At 38.9% G+C, this 12,482-nt stretch overlaps 1 protein-coding gene across 6 annotated transcripts in view; it reads left to right on the top strand.

The window, feature by feature from the left end:
- Window positions 1-12,482, top strand: part of LYPD6B (LY6/PLAUR domain containing 6B) — a 166,075-nt gene that overhangs the window by 60,918 nt on the left and 92,675 nt on the right. For 3 of the 6 annotated variants that reach the window (XM_084893058.1, XM_084893057.1, XM_084893061.1), the window contains exon 2: window positions 1,967-2,064. The exons of 2 other annotated variants lie outside the window; for them this stretch is intronic. The gene's annotated coding sequence lies outside the window, so the exon portion shown is untranslated. Of the gene's footprint in view, window positions 1-1,966; window positions 2,065-10,986; window positions 11,055-12,482 lie in introns of all 6 variants that reach the window. One more of the 6 variants, XM_084893056.1, reaches the window with a different exon arrangement.

The raw sequence follows: 12,482 nt of genomic DNA on the forward strand, positions 1-12,482 counted from the left end.
ATTGGGGTGATCTCAAGAGAGAATATAGGCGAGGTAGTGATGACAGAGAGCATAGATAGTCCTTGGAATCGTGTTTAAAGGAGATACAGGAATAGAGTGTAATCAAATGCACATGCCTGAGATCTTAGATGTCTTAAAGGAGACACAAGAAAGGATTCCCTGTGGCTACCTCTGAAAGAGAGATGGAGTGGACTTGATATAAAGGAGACTGAGGAAGATTTTCCCCCATCAAACTTGCATTGCTCTTATTAAGAAACAATCCTTACAATGTTTATATTAATAAGTGAAAATGCATATAAACATAGATTGTGGTATACATAGCATGATTACATTCAACAAACAAAAACTATGTAGAGAAAAGACAAAAAAGAAAATAAATAAGCTATTAAAATTAATTTTATATGGTAAAAATGGAACTAACTTTGGAATCTCCAATAATACATTAAGTCCCTGGAAATTAATAGGTTCTTGGGTCATTATTTGCATTCCTTATAATTTTTCAGTGTTTTGAAGGGAGGAAATATTCATACCTATTTATACATTACTATTATAATCAAAAGTCAGAAACACTGAAAACAGACTGGAATAATAGTTGCTTAAAAGTTAGCTGTGTTTGGTTCTAGGTCATTTTCCATTTGGTATATTCCATTCTGTGTTTTTAAAACCAATGAGCCAACAAATAAAGAGTTCCTTTAAGTGGAAACATCAGGTGATTTGTGTTTTTCTGCCCGGGTCACTGACTATTTTATTGGAGTACATGGGAGAAATCTGGACTGTAGTCTGGGCTAAGAGTCATCAACATATAGCAGGCATTTAAAGCACAGGCCTGGATGAGGTCACCTAGGGAGTAAGTATAGATGGAGAAGGACAGAGGGGTGAGGGTTGGACAGAGGGGGTATAGGAGAAAGCTCAGTTGGTACCTGCCATCTGAAAAATCAGCTGGAGAAAATGTAATGCATCAGCAAAAAAGGCTAATGAAAAGGTGATTTCATTTATACATAGCCTTCAAGGCTTGAATCTCCTGCCTAACTTGAAGTCTACTTGTGATTCTTGTAACTGTTTTCCTGGTGTCAGTACTTAAAGAGTCCCCTCTTTCCCTTCCAGAAGTGTCCCAATTTGGAGGATATATTATGTAATCCCCTACTTAAGGGATATACAATAGAACTCTTAAAAGTTATCACAGGATCCAGAAACACTCTTGGATAGTTTTTGCTTTGTATCAATATATCAGGACTAGAGGCCCGTTGCACGAAGAGATTCATGCAATAGGCCTTCCTTCCCTTGGCTTCCAGCACCTGGGACCCAGGCCTTCACTCCAGCCTGAGTCTGCCTTCTTCGCTGCAGACTCCAGAGTCTGCAATCTTGTCTTCACTGTGGCACTTCGCTCCTGTAGATCCCTTCACCCTCTGCCCTCCCTCTCATAGCAGATGTCCTACTCTGCCTGGCCACTCTGCGCCTAGCGCAGCTGGGCAGCTACCATCTTTGGCCTTCTAATTTGCATACTCATTATGATTGGCTGTGGGCATAGCTGAGGTATGGTCAGTTTACATGTTTGTCTATTATTAGGTAAGATGGAGAATATGGTTTAGTTTAATGGGCCAATGACATTAAAAGGTCAACTACCAGATTTAAGTTCTGTGATGAAGTTGAGAAAAATAAACAACATTCAGGAGGGAAGATAGATTCCACAGTAAAATTTTCTGTCTTTGCTGGTTGGGCAGTATAAGTATGGGTTCTTAATATAGACCAGGGGGAGCAATATTAAGTAAAATATGTTGCAAACCATAAGGCTCTATTAAAATATAGAGTGCTTTTATTTGGATCATTCCATTTGAATCTATCATGTTCTCTATTTTTTAATAGATTTGAGACTAGCCAGTAATTGATTGATGTGGGGATAAAATTAATGTCTTCTCATGCTCTTCCATTATAACACACATCTGAGAGTCTTTTCCACACTTTCCAGGTGGGGCTTTTTCTGACCAGGACAAAGAGTGAGCATAGCTGGCTCCCTGAAGTAAACTGCCTGGTTACTTGTCCAGGAAACTGAATTATCTTCACCAGGTAAGGTTTCTTTGCTACAGAAGGTATTGAGAAGGTATAGTCTTGCACTGAAAAAATCCTTGTCTGTTTCCAAGATGGAATAGTAGTTGGTTGGCTGCTATCGGATTTGGGTATGTGTCATTTATCTCGACATTGGAAATTTCACCCCTTTCCCTTTCCCTTGCAAAGCCCAGTAAAGGGAAGTAAAACTATGGATGGGACAGTTGGAAGAGCTTTAAGGGGTTGTTGACCTGATACCATTTGAGGCTTTTATTTGGTACTTTACTCACAAACCAACTCTTAAATTAAGGATTACCGTTTGGAATTTAAGGGCCGAAAGAAAAAAAATAAGAGCTTATAGCTAATAGCTCTTTCAACTCTTTCTGAATACACAATCTTTGGAGAAAAGTCTTACCATTGTAAGTCATGCTTTTATCTCAGTGCCAAGTGATATTTCATTTTGATCTAGGAATGCAAGATTTGGATATATATTTCTTTTTGAAAAACAATGTTAGCATTTTGTGCTACTAAATTAAGTAACTGCTGATAAAGAAAACCCCCAATACAGCTCTTCCCTGCTGTCCTAAAACCATATCAAGACCCCACATAGCTGAGAGAAGGAAATTGTATCTTAAGGCTGGCCTTTGTTAAAGCTGGCTGTCAGCGGTCTGTAAATTAGAACTGTAGGGAATGTTGAAACTCAAAGTTCATCTTTAACATGAAGAGGGTTCACACATGCTCTTCTGTGGGCTAATCTTTAGTGACAGATGCAGAGAAAGGAAACTCAAGTGTTATGAGGAAAACCCAAGCCTTCCATTTTAGCTTTCATTTTAGGCATCAGCCAGTCACTGCCAGAAATACGTCTGAAAGGATTGATCCCAGCTATTGCAAAGGGCCTTCTTTTGTACAAAATACTTAGGGAATCATGCAATATTCTACTCTGTGGCATATTTTATATATACCAGTAATTTGTAATTACTACAAATATCAGTAGTCCTAATGAATTTTCCCCAAGTTAATGGCAGTATGGACGTGTGTGTGTGTGTGTGTGTGTGTGTGTGTGTGTGTGTGTGTTGGGGGAGTGGGAAATTCATAGAATTGGGAGGCAATTCTTACAACCAACAATTTAAATTAGATATTACCACTAATTAGATAAGTTAGTTAAACTTTTTTTTATCTCCATTTTTACATCTGTAAGTGAAGATTCTAATAACTTCTCTACTTACCTTAATGGGACGTTTTATGGGCAAATGGATGATTAGATGTCAAATCTTTCGAAAAATACAACCTGATTGTGGTAGAGTGTGCATCTTCATGGGAAGATTTCCTGGCTTCCCTTCCAGTTGGGCAGGTCATGTGACTCTTTCTGCCAAAAGGATTGTGGTTGAACATGAGTCACTTCTGGCCAGATTCTTTAATTGCTGGCGTGAGACCCTTTAGAGCTCGCATCTCTTGCTGTGGTGATGGTGTGTTTCTACATTTAGAGTTATCTGGAATGCTGAGACAACACATGGAAGATAGCTGTCTGGGAGAGGTGCCCATCATGGGCTTAGTCAGCAAGAAATAGACATAGATTGTGTCAGATCACTGAGATTGAGGGGTTGTTTATTGCGGCAGCATTACCTAGCCTATCCAGACTGCTCTAGGTACAAAGATGTCATAAAACTTTTATTGCAATTCATAGTCAGAAGTCTCCCAGATCCCTCCTAATATTTACCAATTATTTACTGGTATGCCATTTTTTTTTTTTTTGACATCTAATGGATTAAAATCTGATTATTTTTACTTTTCTCCCATTTCTCTACTCCCAAGAATCTCTAACACCCTTTTGAGTGTAACCTGAAAGAACAACTATTTTGGCAGTCATAACATACTGGCTACATAAAAGGAGCTAAGTTCAAGAAGTACTGTACCTAGCATATAATGGGCACTCAATAAACATTTGTTGACAATAAGAAGATAAATAAGATGATATGGCTGTTACCAGTCATTCCATGTTGCAAAATCTAGTAGTCAACCTGCAATTCTCATCTTAGTTGATCCTGCAAGCAGGGTTTGACACATCTTATTACTCCTTATTTCTTGAAAAACTTTTTGATCCTTGGCTTCCCAGACATCAGAATCTTTTAGTTTTTCTTCTGCTGGAATGGCCATTCCTCTGTTTCCTTTGCTGAAACCTCTTCTTCCGGACAGGTAAAATACTAGAGTGCCCCAGAGATCAGTCTTCATTTGCACCTCTTTTATTTGAATCTCTCAGTCATACCCGCTTTCTGTTTTACAACGAGTGATTTTAATTTATACGTTTTCTTTTATATAGAGCATTAACACTCTGTCTATTCTACATTGTCTATTCTAATTTTTTCTCATTTGCCATTAGATTTTTTACTTTATAGTTTTTCCATATAGACATTTTACATTTTTATATATCAAATATGTCAGTTTTAAAGGCTTCTAGAATTAGTGGGGGTTTGGGAACTCAGTTAATGTGCGATGTGATAATGCTTAAAATATGAAAGTGGTCCTATATTAAAACCACTTTCTTCTGCATAGCAGGGCTATGTTGGCCATCTGTCATTGTTTAGATATGTCCTTTGGGTTATGTAGCTATATGGTGAGGGGTCATGACATTCTAGTCCACATTCTTGCCAGATTACCCTGGTCACTGTAATAATAGTCTATCACTATGTAACAAAGCACTCCCAAATTTAGTTGCTTAAAGCACCCAACATTATTTATTATCTCTCATGATTTCTGTGGGTCAGGAATTGAGATGTGTCTTGCTGAGGCTAGGAGGATCAGGGTTTCTCATGAGTTGTAGTCAGATATGGCCAGGGCTGCACTTATCTGAAGGCTCATCTGGGGCTGGAAAATTTATGTCTATGGTGACTCATGTGGTGGCAAGTTGGTTCCTCTTCACTTAGACCTCTGAATGGGACTGCTTGGATATCCCTATGACATGGGGCTTGACTTTCCCCAGAACAAGTGATCTGAGAGACCAAGGCAGAAATTACCATGTCTTTTATAACTTGGCCTCAGAAGTCACACATCATTATTTCCGTCTAACTCTATTGCTTGCATCATAGACCAGCTCTGCTTCAATGTGTGTGTTGGGGATGAGGAGGGCAATACCAAGGTTTTGGCAACGAGGAGAGGAAACCATTAGGGATCATTGTGGAGGGACCACAGTAACCAAAGAATATTAATTGTTTGAGATACTTTAAAAACTTAGAATGCAAGGATGTTAACTGATGGGTACTGGGGTTTATCCAAAGCATTACAACCCTTACACGCTACTCAAGTAGGAAAAAGATGGGTGAATTTTTACAGACTGTTTGCTTGATACTGGGCCTCTGGTACACTTTCTGAGGCTAACACTGTTATTCTTGATTTTATACTTCCTCTATACCTCTCTGAATCCAAATATTTTGAATAATATAAATAATGTGGGGCAAGGAAAATGTTTAAGACAGAATAAAATAGCTGCCAATAATGGTACTTTTTACTTATTGCGCTCTTTCTGTGTGCCAGATGTATAACTGACCTTTTTCATAAGTTACATTTGATTTAGTACTTCTGTAGCCATTGATGGAAAATAATACTATCCTCATTTTAAATAGAACAAAACTGAAGCTTATAGTAATTTGTCCAAGGTCTTGCAGTAAGCGGTTGAGCCTTCAAAGGTCGTGGTCATTCTGCTACCTCTGACCATATCCAGCTGATAGACAACATATGCATATAAAATGTTTCGGCGTCAGAAAGTTGAAGAACTGTAGAGCTGTGTGTTATCTGGAAGGATCTTTCAAAAATAAAAGACCCAGGAAATTGTATTCCCAGGTACAAAAGCACTTTGCAAATGAAAAGTGCTTTATACATGTAAGGTGGCAGTGTGATTAATATCATTCAGCTCAGAGAACTAATTAAATGAATCATGTATAATCCCTGTATTTCTTCTTCAGTCATATTATAGCCGAATACCTGCCCATTAATCCTTCCCCTGCTAAAACATAAAGTGCCTATCCAGGTAATACATTGGGATTAATGTGTAATTAAAGAAAATGATCATCCACTCGGCTATGACATAGGGACGACAATATTTCAAGTTAATATACATTCTAGACCAATACATGTTTGAGATTAGGAAACTCTGCTAAAATCTATAATTTAGGGAGCTATCAAATCATCAGTTTAAAGTGAAAGCACAAAAGCCTGTGAAAGCATTTTGTTGTAATATCGATATGGTGTCAGATTTGTCTTCGATGGGAAGACATTGTCTTTCTGAAAACTACAGTTTACAGAAAATAAGCCTTGGGGGTGGGGAAGCATTTTTCTCTGGGATTTCCCCTCTTTTGACATGATTGTTGGTGGCATTAGCGCATTACCGGCGAACTCAGATGATGGTCTTGAGGTGACATGTGTCCCTCATTACAGTGGCTTGGCACCTGGCCCACAGACACCAGCAGCAAGAGCCTTGATTTCATTTTAAAAGGAGTTAGAATGTGAGGAAGGTCACGGCCATCAATCTGTTATCACTCTGCTAGATATGATCTCTTAAGGAGGAGCATGAAACATATTTTAAAACCTCCAATGAAAGCCCCAAATGACAATGTTCATCTTACCACTTTCTAATGAAAGTGCTCAGTCTATGAAAGAGAACTCACAAGCACTACGCCAGAAAAATGTATCTAAGAAAATGCCAGAGTCAGCATATACTGTCAGTATTTACAAAGAGGCAAATATATGAAAGCAACAAAATATTTCGCAATCCTCTTTGGTTTCATTAACTTCACATTCTTGTGAGAGGGACGGTACCCATGCTATTACAGAAGAAAGCAATGTAGATCGAAGCTAAATGTCCTGATGAGGGCAGCTTATTGATTGGAGGGTACAGCAAAGTCTGGAGGAGCCCTAATCTCCCAGAGTGCACCTCTCCCATCACTAGCTGTAGCCATGTGGTCTCTGGATATTATGCTCTTTGTTTTATTTTTAGAAATACTTTAGAAAAGAAACATGTACTTAGAAGTTTGAGTCCTTAACATGGGATTTAGTTTTGTAAAAGTTTATCTGATGTTTTAGGTGCATGCATTTTTACTTTTACATAATTAAAATTTTAATATATGTTCAAATATCTATTAAAATATCCATTTCATTTACCATTATTATTATTATAATAAAATGTGTTTTTGCTGCTATAAAATCTTTCTAATATTTCATGGTAGCATCAAAGTCCATCAAGTTGATGTGTCCTGATTTAATTATTGCCTTACTACTGGACATCAAGATTATTTCTAAAATTTCCTCTGCTATAGCTGATAATGTAATACACTTCATAAATACAGCTCTTTTATTTCTTAAGGTTTTTTAAAAAATTCTCACTGAGAATATGTTTTTCCAGTAATTTTTAGAGAGAGTGGAAGGGAGGGAGAGGAAGGAAAGAGAAATGTGGGGAGGGGAGAGAGAGAGAGAGAGAGAGAGAGAGAGAGAGAGAGAGAGATGTGAGACAAGAGACACATCAATTGGTTGCCTCTTGCACATACCCCAACTGGGGTGGGGATTGAACCTTCAACCTAGGTATGTGCCCTTGACTGGGAATCAAACCTGAGACTTTTAGATCTGTAGGCCAACACTCTACCCATTGAGCAAATGGGCCAGGGCGGTGTTATTTCTTTAAGCTAAAAAATTCACTAATGGACTTGCAGGGTCAATGCCACTTTTGTCATTTATATGATTATCTTCTAGCTGTAGTGGAGGGAGCAGTGCCTGCTGGGTCTGGGCCTGGTTCTGAGGGGTCCAACTCCACCAGGGATGCTGAGCTGAACCATGTGGTGAGTGGGATGAAACACCTCCTGCCTCCCTTCAGTCTCCTGCCCATGCTCTATTGGTCAGAGCCAACCAGAAGTCAGCTGTCCCTCCAACCTGGGTGACATGGTCTGTGGGGTCACCCTCCTGGGGCACAGAGCAGGACAGACAGCTGACCTTGGGTTGGTGGGGATGGAGATGCAAATGACAGAGAGACTGGCACCATGATGATAGGAAGCCTGTTTCAACAGAGTAGTAGTATTTTGTAGAATCACAAACTAATGTTATTAGTTTGAATGCTATTTGATGTATAGTTTGGGTTGCATTTATCTGTACATGTACTTTGGTTTGTGTAGATCAAGGGCAATACTTCTAAGGATGTTGTATTTGGTTTGAAGTGGTGTTTTCTAAGGAACATTAAAAACAATAAAGGTAACACTGGGGAATGTGAGGGAACATTTTCCTTAAAGAAAGGTCTGCATGTCTGCATACGTATAATTCAAGATGGACAATTGCTGTGTGGAGTTAAGAATACCAGTCTGGACTGTAGTCTCTGAGAAAGGCCTTCCATATTGCACATCCTTTATGATGAAAACCAGGTCACAGTGAGAGAGCAGGGGACTCAGCGAGAGTGCTCTGCCCTGATATGTCCCAGGTCTGCCGGGCTCTGTGTTTACTTCTTGGCAGTCTTTATAGCTCTATGTCAGCTTTGATTTCATTCCTCACAGGAGCTGTTCCACATCTCCTCCAGCTCCTAAACTCACCCCTCAAAATTTTAATAAAAATACAAGTATTTTTCTAGTTTCAAGGGCACTCCAAGGGCAGATTGTCTATTAAGAATCTGGTCACTGACAATATTCCACAGGGCAGTTTCTCACACTAAAACCTAAGGGCCTCTAAGCGTTTGAGGACATTGTGGGATTGTGAATCTTGTCTACGAATGTTAAAATGTTCTTTCATTCAGATTACAATGAAAATTTAATGTGCTCATATACTGAATCTTTGGATGACTTTCCTTGCAACTGAGCACTTCGACATGATTTCAATGTCTGCACCTGAATTCTGGTTTGTGCTTAGGTTAGTGTCAAGTAATCCAATTTAAATGTAGAGGGTGCTTAAGAAAAATCAGGGAAGAATCAATTTGGTGCCTAAACAATATTTAAAGGCCAAATGCTCCAGGGCAAGCTGATGAAGACAGGTGTCACAGTAGTTTCAGCAGGGGAACTGGTGGGAGAATCCAGTCATTACAGAGACCATGGAAGTCCATGCCGACCTAAAAGGACCCAGTGACCAGCACCACCTATATCCTCATTTGGGCAACAGCGTAGTTTCAGCAGAACATCATCTATCTTGTAATATTTATGTTATTAGTTTGAATGCTATTTGATGTATAGTTTGGGTTGCATTTATCTGTACATGTACTTTGGTTTGTGTAGATCAAGGGCAATACTTCTAAGGATGTTGTATTTGGTTTGAAGTGGTGTTTTCTAAGGAACATTAAAAACAATAAAGGTAACACTGGGGAATGTGAGGGAACATTTTCCTTAAAGAAAGGTCTGCATGTCTGCATATGTATAGTTCAAGATGGACAATTGCTGTGTGGAGTTAAGAATACAGACTGCTAATCTCGGCCTCTGTGAACTGATTGAGGGAGATGGAAGGATGGAGGGAAGAAGGGAAGGAATTTTAAAAATATCTTTTGGTTCTAAAAAAAACCTTTGTGAATACTTGCCCTAATAATTCATGAGGTTTGGATGATTTAGTGGCACATATTTAGGAAACACTCCTAGTACTAGCTGGCAGGATTCCCCTGGCTTGTTTGTTTCATGTTTCTCAGGACTCTGTCCCATGGAATTCAAAGGTGGTTTTACCTTTTCTTCCAGAACCAAGGAGCATGGTGAAACCTCATAAATATTTGCTCACTGATTTTATGAAGTGTTAATTTCATTGGTCACAAATATTAAAGAATGTTCCTTCCTTTTAATTCCTCACTGTGCTACCCCTCCAATAATGTGGATTTTGAATGTAACACTTCTTAGGAGATACCAATAGATACTACTATTTCTCTTTGGAGCTGGGGAAGACTCCCTAGTAATGATCAATGACAATTTTCCCATTGGATATTGTCTCTTCTGTGCATGCAGCAGGTAATTCATGTCAACACTCAGGTAGTTGCATGCCTCTGGGAAAACTGTGGTGTGTTTGGTATTACATGCATAAGTCTGTTCTTTAAGCAGAGGTTATAAAACACATTATGTAACTGAGGGATCATGTGATACTGGGAACAGGTGTGCATGGTGGAGTGGTCCGTTATTCTCAACTAGGCAACACCTTTTGTCCTTAGCAACTCTTGAGAGTAGAACCATTCATTTCTAATGATTCTAACGTGGTGAGAACAGGGCGGTTATCAACTATTGCCACTGCTGACTAATTCTTCTAATGGAGTTCATCAGAGGGGGCTTTTATCCAAATAATAGATCATTTGTAAATAATTTGTCACTGGAGCTGAAATGTGTCCTGCAGTTTCTCCTTTGCCAGTAGACCTTTCTAGTGTTTGCTTTTGGATTATGTTTGAAGGAGTTTGGATCCCATTTGCAGTCCTGCCCTTCCCCAGCTCCCTTCCGACCTCCTTCTCCCCATACCAACCCCATTGTTGTGAAAGGTGATGAAGAAAGGTTCACTGGAAGTTTCTTTGGGTAATTTTCTAGGTGGCCAACCCCAACAATCAAGAAGACCTAGGCTCAGCCACAGGTTGAAAGGAAGCCTTTGAAGAAGGAAGGGCGTGGCCGTGACTTTTGTTTTCCTAAGAGGAAAGTTGATGTGGGTTGATGAGGTCAGACTGCCTCTAACAGAATAATTCCAGGAGGAAATTGGACTTCCTCAGCCAAACATAAACCTTTCACACCATTTCTCCTCCATCCCAGACCGCTCGATTGGCAAAGCCCAGGAACTCAACACACCCTCACCTGCCAGTCCATGCAGTGGCTTCACCAGTCACCACGCGCTAAGCCTGTTTGCTAAAGTCAAACAAGGCCCAGCCCCAACAAAGCCCTCTGCAAACCAAGCCTTGCCTGGCCTGCCAGTTAGGAGAAGCAGATTACTTTCTAGACACAACTGAAAGTTTGGCCGAATTTCCTCTTCCTCCAGGCCTTGGATTTGCTCAGAGCTCCTCCTCCTTCCAGCAGCCACTCTGCCTCCGGGGATCCGGAGCCCAGGTAGGAATCTCATTCTGTCAGGAAACATCAAATTTGCTAATCTCTCCCCAAACCCTGCTTCTGGCCAGGATTACAGCGGGAGAGGGGCAGGTCTAGGGTGGGAGGGAAAATGGTGAGGTATGGTATAGCCCAAGCAGATTAAGGCCAATGTGATGTTTTCTCCCACTGAGGGTGAAGTGAATCAGGATCTTAACCCTTTTCTAAACCACACAGCACCAGTACTTTAATTCTAATCATCCTCTCTCTCTTTTTTTCTTATTGAGATATGTAACACTATATTTGTTTCAGGTATACAACATAATGATTCAATATTTGTCTAAATTGCGAAATGATCACCCTAGTAAAGTCTTGTTACCATCCATCACCACATATCGTTACAAGATTTTTCCTTGTGATGAAAACTTTTAAGATTTAACCTCTTAGCAACTTTTAAATATACAATGCAGTATTAATTGTAGTTATAAGGCTGTACCTTACATTTCCATGACTGACTTGTTTTGTAACTGGAAGTTTGTACCTTTTGACTCTCTCACCTCTTTTTTGCCCAGCATCTACCCCCACCTCTGGCAACCACCAATCTGTTCTTTGTATCTATGAGTTTGGTTTTTTGTTTGCTTGGTTTTTTAGATACTACCTGTTAGTGAGATCATAGGGTATTTGTCTTTCTCTGTCTGACTTATTTCACTTAGAATAATGTCCACAGAGTCCATCCATAGCGAGATTTTATTCTTTTTATGGCTGAACTATATTCCATTGTGTGTATATGTATGTGTATATACATACATATGCACACATACACACATTTTCTTTATTCATGTGTCTATCAATGGACACTTAGGTTGCTTTTTTTTTTTTTTTTTTTTTTTGTAAATAATGCTATAATGACATGGGAGGGAAACTACCTTTTTGAGTTAGTGGTTTTGTTTTGTTTGGATAAATATCCAGAAGAATTGCTGGATCTTATCATAATTATATTTTTACCCTCTCTTCAATTACATGCTACTGTTGTCTAATATTTAGTTCTGACCTTTTGCTATCACAAGTTTTAATATTTATTAATTTTATTATTATTTTACAGAAATACTTTAAAATATCTATACGCAGTTACCTACATATTTACCAACATTTTTGCTCACTACTTCTTGCATACCAGATATTCCTTTGGTTTTATTTTCTTTTTTTCTGAATTACATCCTTTAGACATTTCTTTAGTAAAGTTCTATTGATAGTAAACTCTATCCATTTTTATTTATAAGAATGTGTATTTATTTAATATTCATTCTTTAAAAACAGCTTCATTGATTGTTCTAGTTAATAGTTTCTCCTAGCATTAGGTAATTTCTGTCTTCCTCGGATTACTTCACTTTGTCACTGTTGTCAGTCTAACTGTTGGTCTCTTCTGTGGCTGCTCTTGTAATATTGTCATAG

Source organism: Pipistrellus hanaki, assembly GCF_964339955.1.
Source record: "Pipistrellus hanaki genome assembly, chromosome: 8".
NCBI classification, from domain to species: domain Eukaryota; kingdom Metazoa; phylum Chordata; class Mammalia; order Chiroptera; family Vespertilionidae; genus Pipistrellus; species Pipistrellus hanaki.